At 43.5% G+C, this 18,401-nt stretch overlaps 1 long non-coding RNA gene and 2 other non-coding genes across 3 annotated transcripts in view; all 3 read left to right on the plus strand.

Annotated features, from left to right (window-relative positions):
- Window positions 1-4,729: 4,729 nt before the first annotated feature.
- The window catches only part of LOC110341807, an 82,428-nt gene continuing 68,756 nt past the window's right edge, over window positions 4,730-18,401 (plus strand). Inside the window, exon 1 of the long non-coding RNA XR_005874904.1 lies at window positions 4,730-4,832. This is a non-coding gene — a long non-coding RNA (uncharacterized LOC110341807). The remainder of the gene's footprint in view (window positions 4,833-18,401) is intronic.
- On the plus strand, window positions 14,867-14,938 carry Trnac-gca. Its single transcript has one exon. It is a non-coding gene; the product is annotated as a tRNA-Cys (tRNA).
- Trnac-gca lies at window positions 17,615-17,686 on the plus strand. Its single transcript has one exon. It is a non-coding gene; the product is annotated as a tRNA-Cys (tRNA).

The raw sequence follows: 18,401 nt of genomic DNA on the forward strand, positions 1-18,401 counted from the left end.
TGAAATCTCACCTGTACCTCTGCACACCTCTGTACTCCCCATTAGCTGAAGATAGTCCAACTCTGTTGAATTAAGTACAATTGATGGAGTTACTGGATTGATCAAACAAAAGAATAGAAGGCCCAGTTAAATTTGAATTTCTGATCAATAATGCATAATTCCATAGCCTTTGCAAGTTCTATTGCAGGGGCTTTGGAGTTGTCACAGAGCATACCCAGACACCAATTTGTCAGCACAAAGGAGATTTATTACTCCAAAGGGACAAGTGGGGTGGGGTGGGGGTGGGGTCTGCCTCTGGATGGGCAAACACAGGAGCAGGTGTCTCTGTAGGAATGGTTTTAAGGAGAAAAAGGGGAAATCTGTGCTAGGGTGACTTGTTAAGTCCTGATTGGACAGTGTAGCCAAATAATACATTTTTATTTCTGGACCTTGGTGTAGGTGTGAGCCCACAAAACTATCCATGCCCAAAGGACGGGGATAGGGAGATGGGCACAGGTGGGATATTTAAGGAAAAGAAAAGTAAACGCTCTCTCTCTTGGAAGCCTGCCACGCTTCTGACCTTTCAGCTTGTAAGTTCTTTCTCTGGTAAATAAATATATTATATTCCATATTACATTGACCTCCCTCATCAGCTGGTACCAGGAGTGGGACCCTATTTCATGTGAAACAAAGTACAAGCTGGATAGAATGTATTGGACCAGAAGGACAGAGAGGAAGATTGAGGCCATATGTCACAGATATTGCCATGAATCTCTGGGGTCATGATTAATTACAGCAATGGAATACCAAGATTAACATTTCTCCTGTGTCAGATATGAGTTATAAGCAAGCTGTTAGTGGTAGAAAGGAAATTGTAAGGCAGTGAACAAGCACAGAATATACAGGCTGTAAAGTTATAGGATGCTAGTGCCAAACCTACAGAGGAACCCAAAGCCCTACCCTTGAAACGGCTAACAGATGAACCTGTCTGGGTAGGTCAATGGCCTATGGCCTCTGAGAAGTTAAAGGCTTTGGAAAAATTAGTTCAGGAACAGCTAAATGCTGGACATGTTGAAGAATCAAATAGTCCATGAAATTCACCTGTATTCGTTATCAGAAAGAAGTCTGGGAAATGGAGGATGGTTACTGATCTGAGAGCTATCAACAAGGTAATTCAGCCCATGGGCTCTCTACAGCCTGGAATGCCACTACCTTTTCTGATACCTAAGGATTGGACAATTGTAGTTATAGATTTAAAAGACTGCTTCTTCACTATACCATTACAAGAAAAATATAGAGAAAATTTTGCCATTACAGTGCATACCTATAACAATTCTCAACCAGTACAAAGATTTCAGTGGAAGGTATTGCCACAAGGAATGATAAATAGTCCGACTTTGTGCCAGTATTTTGTGCAAAAACCTTTGGAAATAATTTGTAAACCATTTCCACAATTGTTAAGATATCATTATATGGATGACATATTGCTGTATGATTCAAATAAAAGTACTTTGGAAAAGATGTTTGAAGCAGTAAAGCAAACTTTACCTCGCTGGGGATTCCAAATTGCTCTAGAAAAAAACACAAATAGAAATTCTATTAATTATTTAGGTTATGAAATAGACTTACAGAAAAGTAGACCATAAAAGGTACAGATTAGAAGAGATTGTTATCAGACTCTTAATGATCTTCAAAAACTACGAGGAGAAATTTCTCAACTACAGACAATTATTGGCATAGAAAGTTGATTTAAAACACCTGAAAATGGCCCTAAAAGGAGACAAGGACTTAAATAGTCTAGAATATTATCAGCTGAGGCTGAATTGGAATGGGTAGAACAAAGAATATTGGAAGCACATGTGGACCGTGTGGATCCGAAACTGGACTGCATTCTGGTTATTTTACCATCTAGAGAATAACCCTCTGGAATATTAATGCAGAGGGAAGACATAATACTAGAATGGCTATTTCTGCCACATAAACCAAATAAAAAACTGAAAACATATATAGAAAAGAGCTCTGATTTGATATTAAAAGGTAAGTTCAGGCTTCATCAACTGACTGCAAGAGATTATTGTGCCTTTAACGAATGAGGAAATTTCTTCCTTATGGAAGGATAATGAATATTGGCAAAGGGCTTACAGTGACTTTTTGGGAATGATCAGTAACAATTATCCCGAAACAGAGAGAATCAAAGTCATAAAGAAAACAATTTGGATTCTTCTGTGTATTGTAAGAAAAACACCTATTTCTGGAGTTCTTACATTCTACACGGATGCAAACAAATTGGGTAAGGCAGGTTATAAATCAGTAAATATAAGTAAAGTAGTTCAAAGCCCTTACAACTCTGTGCAAAAGGCAGAGTTGTACACCATTCTCATGGTACTTAAAGACTTTACAGAGCCTCTCAATATAGTTACTGATTCTCAGTATGCAGAAAGAGTCGTTTTACCCATCAAAAAAATCTGTCTGATGATACAGAAGTAATCTCATTGTTTTTACAATTACAGGAAATCATCAGAAATAGAACTCACACTACAGGACAAGCAGTGGTTGAGAGATCTATCTGCACCTTAAAAGAAATGCTTCATACATAAAAAGCCAGGGGGAACAAAGACCCCCAAACACAGATTACATACGGGTCTGCCAGGTCCTCTAGCACAAGGCAATGATGAGATTGATCATTTATTAATTGGAAGTGAGTTGGAAGCTTCAGAATTTCATAAGAAACACCATGTCAACAGCAAAGATTAAAAGAAGGATTTTTCTATCACTTGGCAACGAGCCAAGGAAATAGTAAGAAACTGCCCCACCTGTTCATTCTATAATCAAACTCCGTTACCAGCAGGCAGTAATCCCATAGGTATTCGCAGAAATGCAATTTGGCAGATGGACATTTTTCACTTTCCAGAATTTGGTAGTCTGAAATATGTGCACCATACCTTAGACACTTCTGCCCTCAGCTCTGAAAAGGCTGATTCTGTTATCACACACCTCTTAGAGGTGATGCCTGTTATGGGTATACCTGCACAAATAAAAACTTACAATGCTCCAGCATATGTCTCCAGTAAATTTGAACAGTTTTTCAAATATTATTAAAGCATGTAACTGGTATACTTCACAATCCTACAGGACAAGCAGTGGTTGAGAGATCTATCTGCACCTTAAAAGAAATGCTTCATACATAAAAAGCCATGGGGAACAAAGACCCCCAAACACAGATTACATAATGCTTTACTAACGTTGAACTTTCTTAATGCTAATGAAAAAGGACAAACAGCTGCAGAAAGACACTGGACTACAGAGAAAACTTCTGAGCTGAACCAACCGGTGTATTTCAAGGATGTTATGACCTCAGTCTGGAAACCAGGATATGTGTTACGCTGGGGAAAGAGTTTTGCCTTTGTTTCCACAGGAGATGAAAAACTTTGGCCCGCATCAAAATTAATCAAGATTCGATCTGAACAGAAGAATTCTCAGGAGGAGGAAAGATGACAGCTCATCTACAAGGTCATATTCTACTATGTGTAAGGAGACCTCATAAGGAAAGAGAAGTGTTTTGTTTTTGTCTTTACAGGAAAACTCAGCTCCAAACAGCTAAAAAATACTGGGCATATGGGTACCTAAAGAAGAAAGGATAGCTACTCAGAGGACCACCAAACATGCAATAATACAATGTGTGGTATCAATGTCTTAATCTATATATCTTGTTATTATAATATCCATTTCTCTTTGCTTCTTAATATGCTTTAGTCCCAATTCACTTAACTGAAGCTGGCTTTGGAGTTGGATTGGCTCTCCTACTTCAAATCCAAGCATATTGTTAAAATAAAATTCAGAATTTCTGTATTGTATCAAAGATCCATTGACATAAGACAGAAGAAAACAAAATTAGGGACTGTCATCTGTGTATACTCAGTTCCTTTTCTGAAAGTCTAATCTCCTTCATGTTTACTATGTTCCTTATTGCTGCCTTTCCCAGTATGTATACATATAAAGTTGAAAATTTCTTTGTTAATCTTAATGTTGAGTTTTCCAGAGAACAAGGAATTTCCTGACAGCAATCCTCAAACACTTTGGAAAGAAAATGGGACCTCACTTCATCGACTCCACCTGATTCGACTTAAAGCATCTGAACGGCCCCACATCATCAACTCCACCTGACAAGTGCCATCCTGAAACTGGTTTGGAACTACATCACTCAACACAGCTCCAACCAAGGAACGGATATGGTGTACCTTCTACAATCTGGCCAGAGCTTCAGACAAGAGCTTCAATCAACATTAGAACTTCAGTCAAGAACTTCAATCAAGCATCTCCTGACAATCAGATACTAATTAACCTACCTAAGACTCTTGTTACACTAACATTTTCTTCCTACAGGTCCCCATGAGAGTGTTATCGTCCCATTTCAGCAGGAAGTAATTTTGAGAACTCCATGCTCCCTTTCCTACTGTTGATATTACAGGATAGTTTACATCTGTTTATGTTAGTTTTCGGTTATTTTAGGGTTGGTATTGGAAGGAGGTGTTCAGACTAGGGCATTCCTTTCAGATAAGTTTAGAATTCAGATGGGGTATGTTTAGTTTAGGATATAAGCAGATTATAACTTACTTATCACCTTCTATGTATATATGTTTGAGTTTTGTATCCAGTTTAAATCTTCTATTTAGACTAAAAGGGGAATTGTAGGCGTGAGCCCACAGAACTATCCACGCCCATAAGGGCGGGGATAGGGAGATGGGCACAGTGGGATATTTAAGGAAAAGAAAAGTAAACGCGCTCTCTCTCTCTCTCTCTTGGAAGCCTGCCACGCTTCTGACGTTTCAGCTTGTGTGTAAATTCTTTCTCTGGTAAGTAAATATGTTATATTCCATATTGCATTGACCTCCCTCATCACCTTGACATTTGATAGCCAGACCTTGGAGTTCTAGTCGGGCACAAGGGAGTGGCTAAATAAGGGAATAGACCTTGGAGGCTAGCTTTAGGAATGCCATCCAACTCTTTAGCAAGGGAGAGGGCAGGGCAGAGGGCAAGGCCTGCCAGCGCTTGTTTGCCATGCTCAGGCCTGTTAGGACCCGTCACCCATTTCCAAAAAATTATCATTTATTTGAAACTCAAATTTAGCTGATCTTGTATCATTTCCCTTACTCTGTTAGTTAGCTCACATGCTTGTTTTGTCTTTCTGAGACAGGGTCTTACTGCATAGCCAGGCTTCCCTCGAATTCCTGATCTTTCTGTCTCAGTCCCCTGTGTGCAGAGTGTGTGCCACCAGACCCGGCAGGTGGCTGGCAGTTTACCAGGCATGATTACTCTCTGGAACAGGGTTTCTTATCTAGCTGTCTTGGACAGGAGCTAGTATTTTGTTTATTGTTTTTTCCTTATGAGTATGTATATGCGTCTGTATGTCTGCTCACATGTACATGTATGTGTGCATGGGGTGGGGCTACACATGCACATGTGTGCTTCTGTACACGGAGGCAAGAGACTAACATCGACTTCTATACATGGAGGCAAGCAACCTTCTCAACGGTTCTTCATCTTCCTCGCTGAGGCAGTCATGCAGTTGAACCCAGAGTACACAAATATGGCTAGTCTAGTGGCCTCACTCCAGGGAACCCCAATCTTCACCTTCTGAGACCCTATGCCCATCAGGCATTGGGTTTTGCATATCTGAACTCCAGTCCTCATGCTTGCCTGACAGGTTTTTGAGCCATTGCCACAGCCCTGAACATCACTTTCATTCAGAAAGGAGCATACTAGCCAAAGAATTAGGACATAACTGTAGACCTTGAGCAGAAGGTACCTGAAGGCACTAGCCACAGGATGATGCCAGGCTCCAGAATGGGACTTGTTTAAATTGTGTAAGTACACAGTTACCTCAAGGACCTTGTGAGAAGAAGAGAATGTAAGATATATCACTAATAATCTTTATACGTTGCTAATTTACATGCTGGAGTGATTTGGGGTATAGTGGGATAAAAAGTATTGCTAAAATTAACTTTTCCTGTTTGTTCTGCTGTAATAGAACATAGCTACTAGACAGTTTAGGCTGACATATATAGCTTGTCTATTTTGTCAACACTTCCATTTGATTGGAAGGCACTGGCTTAGACTAGTAGCTAAGGTAAGGGAGACTCAGTGACCATCAGGCCAGCAGCCAGGGGTCAGCCTGCCCAGCATGCATTAGACTCTAATCTTTATAAGCGTGTGGCTGAATGAACAGAGCATTTATAGTCCTCTAGTGCAGTTTTTACTGTTTATTTTTTCTGGGTTGAATGGTTATAAGAGTCATGGCTTCTGCATGCTTGACTACTGAAGGATGGCATTGCCTTTAAAATGATGGGAGGGGGCAGGATAGGTAGATGGAGAAGAGGAATATATTGGGACATGCTGAACTGAGTTATTCATTTTTTATTTATTTTGCTCCTCCTTTGTTTATGAAGCAAATTGGCGGTAGCAGGCAGCACTGTCTGAATTTGCTAGAAGCAGATGTACATAGGAATATGTTGAAATGGCATAGACAGCAGCATTAGGAAGTATGGCAGAGACCGATGGAAATTGGTCAAACAAATTAAATCTCTGTGAGTCCCCTGACCCTGGAGACTATTTATAGAGCAGGGCTCTGAAAGTTGAGCATGTTTTTATAGCTGAAAATATTGCAGGGTTTCAAAGTTTAGATCTGGGGTCTAAAATTTTGTGATCTGCAGCCCCCCCCCCCCCACACACTTCTGTCTATTCTCATCTGAGTTTCCTGGAAAGAAAAGAAATACTGATAGAAGCTAGGCAAATAGAAACGCAGGGCTTTCTGGAGGCACATGGCCTGGTCAGTGGTAAAATAATTTAATTTTTTAAACCAAGTTTCGCTGGGTACTTGTGTACCAACCGTATCAAATTGAAGAATCAGGTTTTAGACGCACAACCCACCATCTGTCAATTCCCGGTTTCCTTCCTGATCAGGATGTCACATTGTCCTCCATAGATGTCTTATCAGTGGATTTTAAGATCTGACATTGCTGGGTAGTGGTGGCACAATGCCTTTAATCCCAGCTCTTGGGAAGCAGAGGCAGGTGGATGTCTGAGCTTGAGGCCAGCCTGGTCTACAGAGTGAGTTCCAGGACAGCCAGAACTTCACAGAGAAACCCTGTCTCACAGGCAGGCAGGCAGGCAGGTGGGCGGGCAGGCGGGCGGGCAGGCAGGCAGGCAAGCAAGAGTTTTAGTTAGCTTTTTTTTTTATTGCTATGAAGAGACACCATGACCGTGGCAACTCTTACAAAGGAAATGTTTCATTGGGGTGGCTCACTTATAGTTTCAGAGGTTCAGTCCATTTTCATCATGAAGGCGAGCATGGCAGCATGCAGACAGACATGGTGCTGGTGCTGAGCACGCTACGTCTTGCAGGCAAAAGGTATTCAACTAAATGTCACACTCAGGGAAGCTTGAGAAAAAGAGACCCCCCTCAGTGACACACTTCCTCCAACAAGGCCATACCTTCTGATAGTGCCGCTCCCTTCGGGTGCCATTTTCTTTAAAACTACCACAGCAAGCAAACAAACAAACAAAATGACATGAAGATTGAAGGCCAGTGGAAAGAGGTTCCTATCATGCCCCCTAACAGCAGACAAGCAAGAGACATTTCATCTGTTCCCGCAGCCCTCTTTCAACCCCGCCCTCTCAGGGTTGGTGGTGGTGCAGTGCTGTGTAATACACTGCTTCTCGGGGAGGACAACATTGGTGACACTGACAGAAGCACATGGGACAATGATAATTTGGGAGAGGGAGATTGTGGGAACAGACCTTGGCTGGAGGCCCACTTCCCCATCAGCCTGGGAGCGGGCAGCTGTAAGACAAGGTTTACTAAAAACAATACGGTGCCCGGAGCAATAAGTTCCTGATAAGGGCTCGCCCACTGGAACACCCTGACCTTGACCTTTTCCAAAGACTAATCTCCTCCTTCTCCTGACCCACCCACCGCTGCCTCTGGTGTCAGGGCATATATACCCATCCAGGGTAAGAATAAAGTAGAGCCTTCTTGAGGAGCCTTCTGGAAGCTTTCTTTGCATCATCGACTCTGTGTCATCAATCCCGACACCCTCCTCACATTCTCAGACACAGGCTGCGCAGCGGGCATGGCAGGAAATTATCTTAATTTTAGGAGGCCTTGAGATTCCAGACTGACAGGACTCAGTGCGTAGGAGAAGTGGTAGGCGCTGACCAGGAAGTCGGAGCTGGTGGGAAGGGGCAGTTTCAGGCTTGCCTAGAGAGGAGTCTGATACAATGGTATTGCCTTGGAGTTCTGTCAAGCTTTGCTTGAGGTCTGCCAGGAGCTTGTCATTCCTTGGTCATTGATTCTAGGAAGTCTGTGATATAATGCCACTTGCTAGATGGATGTGCCAGGACAAATGGCAACATGATAAATATCAGGCTCAGCACGGCAGATTGTGTTGTCAAGGGCCCAATATTAGACAATGATTTCCTTATTTACTGCCTAATCTTAGTCATGCCACTATGATGTGGTTATAAATTTTAAACCCTGTGGGGGCTTAAAATTACATTTATTTTATTTATTTGTGTGTGTAGGGGGGCAGGCACATGTACCATAACATGAATTTGGAGGCCAGAGGACAATTTGAAGGAGTTGGCTCTCTTTTTTTTAATCATGGGAGTCCCAGGGACTCAAGTACATCAGATGCTTTAACCCAATGAAACATCTCTCTAGCCCAGAACTGTAGAAAGGAGACACTTCTCCATGTTTTTCATCCCACTCCACTGGTCCCCACCTACCGCAAAGTCTCTTATGAAATAATCACTCAGAGGCTAATGAAATATACAATCATTTAGCCAATGACTCAGGCATATACTGACTAGCTCTCACAATTAAATTAACCCATTTCTACTAATCTATGTATTTCCACGAGGCTATGGCTTACCCTCTGGAATGTTACTCCTTCATCAGCTAAATGGCATCTCTGTGACTCTGCTTTCCTTCTCTCTGTATCTTTGTTTGGAATTCCTGCCTACCATATTTTGCCTGTCCATTGGCTAAAACAGCTTTATTCATCAACCAATAAAAGCAACACATATACACAGCCCGCAGAAAGACACCCTACATCACAGAACTGTGTATACAGTTTTGGGATTGATTTATAGAGCGGAGCAGTTATCTTGGCAAATCAGAGCAATGGCAGAGACTGTACAGTGTGCTTGATGATTGTAGAAGGTAGAAAAGACCAGGGCCCAAAGTCCTTAACAATCCTTCTTGAGGCATGGGGTGGTAGAATGCCCTGTCGGGTACAACAGTGAATGGGAACACAGGTATGCACTTCCAGCCATGTGTGGTTGCAAAGGTATGCCTAAATTAGTAGTGTGCATGAGTTTTTCTGCTCCACATCGTCTAGGGCCCCGGAAGGTTGGGATGACCTGGGAGCTGGGTTTCCAGCTGCTCGAGTGTCTTCTTGTTGGGCCTGACTTGATCTGTTGACAGGAACACCTTCTGAGAGACTGGAAACAGTGAAACATGCAGCCTTGGCTTGTGCATCTTCATAATGGTGCCTGGGATGTAAATGCAAGAACTCCAATAGAAACAGGAGAAATCTGTGTGCTCCTTGCTGACCTAGCTACAGAAACCCCACAGCTCCACTTCTGCCATTCTTTGTTGGTATAGAAGTATCCAAAGCTACACAGAGAAACCTTTTCTCTGTGAGATAGTTAATTGAGAACTAGCAACATCAAGATGATTCAGTTCCTCAAACACTGCGGTTGAGCATATTTTGAGTAAGGATCCCAATTTCCCCTAAATCCCTGAAAAATGTTTTTGTGCTGTGACTTCCTTGTATCTTAACCCTTGAGTGCTAGGATTTGGAATTCAGGATAGATGGGCCTGTATTCCTTTTAATTAAGGCATGTTATCTTTGACTTTTGCCTACATTTTGACACTGAGATCAGATTTACATGTTTGAGGTCACCATAGCAGAATTAGGAATGCAGAGAATGTAGAACATGTCAGTTCAGTGCCTATCTGTAGCAAGTATTGTTACAGGGTTCATGGAGTATATATTAAAAAACAAATAAAAGGGGGGACAGGAGGAGGGGTAGGAAGGAGAACTGTGGTTGGAATGTAAAATGAAATTTGAAAGAATAAATAAACTATAAAAACAAAACAAAACAAAAAAACCCAACACAAACCAACAAAAATCCCCAAACCAACAAACAATCAAAACACCTCAGCAATATGGAAGCAGGAGTTCTCCAGGAGAGAGAGAGAGAGAGAGAGAGAGAGAGAGAGAGAGACAGAGACAGAGACAGAGACAGAGACAGAGACAGAGACAGAGAGACAGAGAGAGAGACAGAGAGACAGAGACAGAGACAGAGAGAGAGGGAGAGGGAGAGGGAGAGAGAGGGAGATAGAGAGAGAGAGAGAGAGAGAGAGAGAGAGAGAGAGAGAGAGAGAGAGAGAGAGAGAGGAGAGAGAGAGAGTGCAGGGAGGGAGAGAGGGAAGGAGAAGGAGCTGGCTCAAATAGTTTTGACCACTGAAAGCCCCAGTGTCTATGCAGCTAAACCAGACACCCTTGAGAACTGATGGTACACTGAATTCTCAAGGTCTGCCGGCTAACACCCAGGAGGAGCTGAGATTTCAGTTGAGTCTGGAGGTCAGAAAAGATGGAGGTCTCCAGCACAAAGCAGTCAGGTCCGCTTTCACTTTCTTCTTCCTCAGCAGTTTTGTTCAAATTGATCTTAAATTGATTGGATAAAGCTGACCACGTTGAGGAGAACAATTTGCTTTGTTCAGTTTACTGATGGCAATGCTGATCTCATGTAAGAACTCACCCCGACATACCACACACACACACACACACACACACACACACACACACACACACACACACACACACACACACACACTGCCACCACCACTACCACCACCATAAGCATATATCCAGAATAAAGCTGACAAAATTCCTGGGCTTCCCATGGCCCACTCAAGTTGAAATAAAAGGATGGTCCAAATTGAATGATTACTCCATGGCTACAGTGAAGGTTTCTAAGATGACTTTGGGTATATGTGCATAAATTTACTTCACTATGCCTTCATTCCATCACTTGTAAAAATAAAGGTGAAAATAGTTCCTCCTACATTTCATATTTTGAAGATGATTTCAAGGATGTTTTTGCTTAGTTTGTGGCTAAGTAAAAACAGTGGGTTGATTTCAAAACAAATATTAAGTAAGCACTATTGTGGTAGGGTACATGGGCTCAAGGAAGGCCAACTGCATGGCAACCAGTGGCTAATACAACCTCAGAGCTGTCTATGGTAAAAATAAGCAAAACAAAACTAAACAAACAACAACAAAAACAAACAAGGTCTGGTTAATCCCAGCAGAGGCAGGAGGATGGTGGATCTCAGTGAGTTCAAGGCCAGCCTGGTCTACAGAGTGAGTTCCAGGACATTCAAAGCTACACAGAGAAACCCTGTCTCAAAAAACAAAATAAAAATAATAAAAAATCAAAAAGGGATCATTTCAAACCAGTTGGGGTCAACATGGCCAACCAAGATGCCAGCTAATTCTGCTAACCAGCCTTTGCTTCAGTGTAACGAAGTCTCCATATCATTAGCCTTGCAAATTACCTCTTCCCATAACCAGCTGACACCATGACACACCCAGAAAATCCCGTATGAAGGCAGTAACGTTTCTGGAGAAAATCCTGGTTGGTTCCCGGAATTTTCCACCTTTTCCCTCTTCTGCCTCTTACCCACCGGAGTTTGGCCTGAAGTGTCCACCCACGGGTGGTGAGGCTCTTTCTTCAGAAGCAGGAACTCCCTGTCCTGGGCATGTACTTTTAGCCTATAAATAGATGTCCCTTTATCTTATCACTGGACTCTTGGATGATGACTAGAACTGGGAAAGTAGGTTAGGTGAGGTCTCTATCTCTGAGACCTCCCTGGCTATCACTTCCAGCAAGCTTAGTACAGGAGACATGTTGTGGAAATAGTAAAAGTTATTACAGGAAAAAGTGAGCAAATAGGTTTGGGAATAGGTTTGGGGCTGGGAGGCAGTGTTTAGGATAATAATAGATCCATTTCCCTGAAGAATTCCCTGAGATGCAGGGTGTTTAGTCTTACAATGTGGGAAGTCCCCTAAAAAACAGCATGATTGATGACCACAATCCGTCATTTTCCCAACAAACATTCTTTTGAGTTCCAGCATGGCCCCTGGCCATGAGGAGTTTCCAAAAGGCACTTCCTTGGAGGCACTTTGAATAGAGTAGACCCTAGTTCGAATCCTACTCCGATACATCAGTGATCTTAAACAAGGCTGTTAGTATTCAGGTATCTGTACTGGCCTGTCCTTGGGGTTCTGACAGGATACACCCTCAGCTGCAGCCACTAAGAGCACCACCTGTGCACATTCACTATGTTCCCGTTTAAAAGGACCCTGCCCGCTCTCTCTCTCTCTCTCTCTCTCTCTCTCTCTCTCTCTCTCTCTCTCTCTCTCTCTCTCTCTCTCTCTCTCTCTCTCTCTATCTCTCTCTGCTCTCTGTCAGTTCACCCACCACTTTCCTCTCTTTTGCTGCTCCTGTCCCTCCCTCCCCTTCCCCCTTTTTATGATCCTTTTCCCTAATTAAAAAAACAAACAAACAAACCTGTGCTTGAACCCTGTCATATGACATCTTTCTCTTGAGCATTGCTTTTCTTAAATTACAACAAAGGCTATTCATCATTCTCGCTCTGTGCTTCTTTCCCATTCTGCAAAAGAAGTGATTGGAACGATCCCTGTCTCCCTTCCAGCATGGGGGTCCTTCAGTATGAAGTGCACTGTTCATCGGTACTGCTAAAAATCCAAACAGGAGTGAAGAAGGCGAGTCTCAGCTCTTCACAGTTTCATGTTTTGGATACACACCCCTAGCTGGTGGTGCCTGGCCTGCTTTCATTCAAGTGCATTCTTTGCTTTCTAGTTGCCACCATTAGAAACAAACCAATGATAAATATATCTTGGTGTTGCAGGAAGTGAAAGTAGCTCAGCGCGGCAATTGCTTTTTGCAGACAGGGTACACCAGAACCAAGACCCAGCTATCAAGGAGTCAAAGATAGGACAGTCACTTGGTTGTTATTTTAAATGCCTGTAGTGAATGTATCTTTTCCTGATTGGATGGGGTCTGACGGTTCACATTCTGTCCCCTTTGACGGGTTTAAAAAGAATTGGTAAAATAAAATGAAGGGTAAGCAGGAGGGAACGGCTTCAAGTTCTGAGAATGCAGGGGGACCTTTTGTGAACACAAGTCTACTTGCATGGGGGAGAGTAAAAGGTTTGCACGAAAGTCTTACAAGGTGAGGGAGACATGGACCATTGGCAGTGGGCTGCTAAGCCACCTTTGATAGAACAAAAATTTCTCACGCCAGGCGGTGGTGTTGTATGCCTTTAATCCCAGCACTCTGGAGGCAGAGGCAGGCAGATGTCTGTGAGCGTGGGACCAGCCTGGTCTACAAGAGTTAGTTCCAGGACAGCCTCCAAAGCCACAGAGACACCCTGCCTTGAACACCACGCCCCACCAAAAAATAAAAAAGAAAAAAGAAAAGAAAAAATTCTCACTCCATTATGCGAACAGTTTCCAGCACACAGCACACTGCTGCAGACTCTTACCCTGCCACGCCTTGCCTTCCATTGCAGACCAGATGTCTCTAAAATTATCATATAAAATACTTTTTTTTTTTTGGTTTCTCAAGACAGGGTTTGAGGCTGTCCTGGAACTAGCTCTTTGTAGACCGGGCTGGTCTTGAACTCACAGAGACCTGCCTGCCTCTGCCTCCCAGGTGCTGGGATTAAAGGTATGCACCACCAATGCCCAGCCTAATAAACCTTTCTTAAGTTGTGTCTATCAGGTGTTTTGTCAGAACGATCCAAAGTAACTAATATTCTGATTTCCAGTGTGAGACAGGGTGTTCAAAAATGGGTGGAATCTCTCCCCACCAGAGCCTTCATACTGATTGATTACTCCCAAAATTAAGATCTCTGGGAGAGACCTAAATAATGTGTATGGTCTGGGAAATTCTTAGGAGGTTTCCTAACATGTGCATATGCATCGGATTTCCCTGCACACGTTACCGGGGCAGAGAAGATGTCTATGAGGTACAGGAACACCGGCTGATGGAACTCTGGGCACGTTGGGAAACTAAAGAGAAGCTTTGGCAGTGGGACTGGGATAGATAATTTAGTTAGCTGGCTGTGAACCTCTAGCATTCACTCCTGTTTCTTGAGTCAAATGATCTTTCAGAGTGGGCAGTACCGCAAGTTTCAGGCCAGTTATGTTATATATAGCATAATATTTGTGTTACACGAGAGTGCCACTGACCATCTGTTTTCAGATGACAAAAATCTTCTTACAGTTATGGCTCAGGGCAGCCATCTGTCTCTCACCAATTGTTATTGAGACTTAATCCCCGCCCTCCACTGAGTCAATTTAATGCTACAATTATCTACCCAGTGCCGGTTTGGAGCTGTGTTCTGCGACACCACGGAGAGCAATGAGGACCCATAAAGTAGGAACTGAGACAACCCTGACGGGAATCCTATCACTTATATTTTATCTGTGTTCTCAGCTGCGGCGACACTGGTGATTGTTTCCTAGGAAGTCAGACTTGCTGTATATGAAATACAATCGGCAGGAACGGAGATTTGAGTACTGGCCAGTCTAAAGGAGATTTTCTTGGCTCTGTGAGCTTAGTTCTTCAGATCCCTGTCTTGTTTCATTATAAACCTACTCTACCACTTCTAATGCCCAGACTCCTTCCAGGCAGCACTCCTAATTATAGCTCTTCTGAGTCACTGGAGGCTTTTAAGAACCAGAATGCTGAGAGACAGATACACTTTAAAAACAACCTCATTTCACTGGGGGTATAGCTCAGGGGTAGAGCATTTGACTGCAGATCAAGAGGTCCCTGGTTCAAATCCAGGTGCCCCCTCTCCACCTCAGTCTATGTGGGGTCGACTTTTATTATTTGTGGTTCATGATGACTCATGGATGACTGAATAGTTAAGCTTTTCCCTTGAGTTCTTTGGATATTGCAAATGCCAGTCTAGGCTCTCTTAACATTCATCGTCTCCTGCATTTCTTGAAGTAATATTACAAGATATATTCTGTCTGGTTTTCCTTTCTGGAGACGGAGATTCAGGGATGGTTAGTAACTTGTAAAAGTCAAACGCTGCAAAGGGCAAGTTAGGACTTGAACTCACAGCACACCTTCAACGATCTCACTATACCACTCAAGTCGCTGTTCTCTTGTAAAACTCTGTGTCAGGCATGGTGACACATGCCTGTAATCTCAGCACCTGGGAAGCAGAGGGGAAGAGCAGGAGTTCTAGGCCAGCTGTGGCTTTGTAAGGAGCTTGAGGCCAGTTTTGGCTGAGTGATACCCTATCTTAAAAACTAAACCAAACCACCAGACACCTTTGTGATAAAAATTCTTTTGTGTGACCTTTCCAAGGTCCCTGGTTCCTACAATGTTTTGGCTGCAAGGAAATCCAAGAAATCTAGTGACTGTGCCCGGGGAGAAGCCAAGAAAGACAATCCTGGGGAGGTAGCTTAGTGAGAAAGCATGTGTGCAGCATGTGTGAGGTTCCATCCCAGTACCAAACGAGAAAGACGTCTCTCTCTCATTATAGTCTCTCTCTCTCTCTCTCTCTCTCTCTCTCTCTCTCTCTCTCTCTCTCTCTCTCTCTCTCTCTCTCTCTCTCTCTCTCTCTCTCTCTCTCTCTCTCTATCTCTCTATCTCCCCGTGTGTGTGTGTGTGTGTTCCTCTTCCAATGTCCACATTGAATAAACCTCCCCTTTCTGCTTTTCATTATTAATTTGCCTCTTTTAATTGGCTTATTTTGGATGAGTGGCCCAACTTGACTTGTTGGGTCAGAGGCTGTGACCTTAAGTTTGGTAACACTTTGATGACATCCTGAGCATCTATGAAGCGTGGGAAGTGTACAAAGCATGAACCCAGAGATGAGTGAGACTCAGGGCTGTCCTCTCCTGATTGGAAGGCAACACATGAGCGGTGCCAGCTGGGCCCGGTTTAGCAGAGTGAGGAGGCACTGATCTCTTCCATCTGAAGGAGGGGAAGGCTAGGGGAGGCTTCAGAGAGGAGCTTTCGGCCAGGCAGTTTCAGCGAACATCCCACAGATGGAGGGTGGGATGGAGGTGGGGAGATGAAGACGGTGTAGGCAGTTCTAGGCAAAAGCAGCAGCAATGGGCTGGAAGAGGCTCGAGCCAGGTAGCTGCTTAGAGTGCCGTGTGGGGAGTGAGAAGATGAAGAGACAAGTGGAGATTGGGGTGAACAGCTTTGTGTGTGGGTCCAGGAGACTTGGAGTTCACTGAGAAGGCATTTGCAAGGGACGTGTAGATAGATTTGGTTTTCTGATAGGCTCTGGGCACAGTGTGGGCGGAGGTGGGGGTGGAGGCTGGGACAGGGTGAGGGTGGCGATTGACTTGGGCAACCTCAAATGTAAAATCAACAGCATTTAGTGATTAACTGGAGATAGGTGCGACCCAGAATTGCCTGAAATATTTGGCCTAGATGACAGTGGTGTCACCAAGCAAGACAGGGATGGGGAAGGTTGTCAGATGGCTAGACATGCAGGCTTAGCACTCAGTCCCCAGCCTACCCCAGAATCCTGACCCCATAACCTGCTAATTCTGGCAGCTTCGACCAGATACTTCAACTATGCTGGGCCTCCATTTCCTACCTGCCAAATGAGCACACTGCCACTAATGTTTATTTTATGGGGTTTCTGTGGATAGATGTTCAGTCCATTGTGGGGCACACTGCAATCGCCCAGTGCATTTGAGCTATTGTTACAACAGAGCAAAATACGTGGAGATGTAGGGCAGGGAGGTCAGAAGCTTAATTTAGGGCATAATGGTTTTGAAATCTAAGGTTCCCTTTGGGCATCAGATTGGAGAGGGTGGAAGTGGGTGTTTGGGGCCTTCAGAAAGCCTTTGAGCCCCAGACCCAGCTTCTTGCTGTTCTCTTGCCAGCCTTACGGTGTCTGGCAGGCCTTGTTATGGCAAGTTTGTTATAGCGATGGCTCAGTTTTAGCTTAGCACAGGCTTGAGAGTTCTTAGATTAGAACCCAAGGGAATAGGAAGGAATCTGGGGTAAACTGTGAACCTCAAACTATCTGTCTTTCTTTGCTTTGATTTTGACTTCTTTGTTTTGCATTAGCTATGAAACAAAACTGGTGTCCCTACATGGAAAACAAATGAAAACACGTACAGTGCATGCACATATGCAACATTTGCCTGTGGTTTCAGAGTCAAATATGAACTTCTGAAGGCCATGTGTGGACAGACCCCAGTCCAGATCCTTTTCCTGCCCCTCCTCACTGGTGGCAACTTCTGTGTAGAACACTCTTTGATTTACCTGGAGATGTGTGCACAGTTGATGGTAAGATAATAAATGGGCCTGAAACTTTAGGCGGCAGGAAGAGAATAAACACTTAACTCTGGGAACAGCAGGGGGCAGTGTGGTGAGAAGATAATTAGGGATGAGTCAAATCCTAGAGGAATCTCAGGCATGAGAAATATTTATGAGGTGTAATGTAGGTCAAAAGAGAAGAACAGATGTTTACATGAAGCTCATTTCTGTCATGGGGGTATAGCTCAGTGGTAGAGCATTTGACTGCAGATCAAGAGGTCCCTGGTTCAAATCCAGGTGCCCCCTGTGTGTGGGACCTTTTTTTTCAGTTGGCAGCTTCATGCCAAGTCCTCACCTAGGCTGAAGTAAGCACTTGTCTAGGGCAACAAACTGAAAGAAGCATTTACATGTGAGGTAAACCCGTGGCTCACTGATTGCCTGGCAGGGGAGCCACAAGCTCAGTGGCTTCTTTTTTCTTTCCTTTTTTTTTTTTTTTTTTTTTTTTGGTTTTTCGAGACAGGGTTTCTCTATGGCTTTGGAGGCTGTCCTGGACTAGCTCTTGTAGAGCAGGCTGGTCTCAAGCTCACAGAAATCCTCCTGCTTCTGCCTCCCGAGTGCTGGGACCAAAGGCGTGTGCCACCAACGCCCGGCAGCTCAGTAGCTTCTACACCACTCCTAATACCAGAACTCAAGTGTAGTTGCATATATTGCCACCACCATCACCACACACTCATCTCTTAGGTCCACCTTTAGTTTTCCTTTTCTGTAGGGTCAATCTTATTAGCCACACCCTTTTCATTAAGCTTAAAACAACTTAATCCTGCAAAAAAGAGTTTTAATGATAGTATAGAGAAGACCCTTACTTCCCCATTAACACTAGTTAATCTCTTATAGAACTCCAGCATGCTTTTTTTTTTTTATTTTCCAGTTTAAATTTAGATAAGAAACAAGGTTGCTTCACAAGTCAGTTCCAGGTCCCTCTCCCTTTCCGTCCCCCGACGCCCCCCCCCTTATCCCCTCA

The sequence above is a fragment of the Mesocricetus auratus genome, unplaced genomic scaffold (assembly GCF_017639785.1).
Source record: "Mesocricetus auratus isolate SY011 unplaced genomic scaffold, BCM_Maur_2.0 Super-Scaffold_100691, whole genome shotgun sequence".
Classification (NCBI taxonomy): Eukaryota; Metazoa; Chordata; class Mammalia; order Rodentia; family Cricetidae; genus Mesocricetus; species Mesocricetus auratus.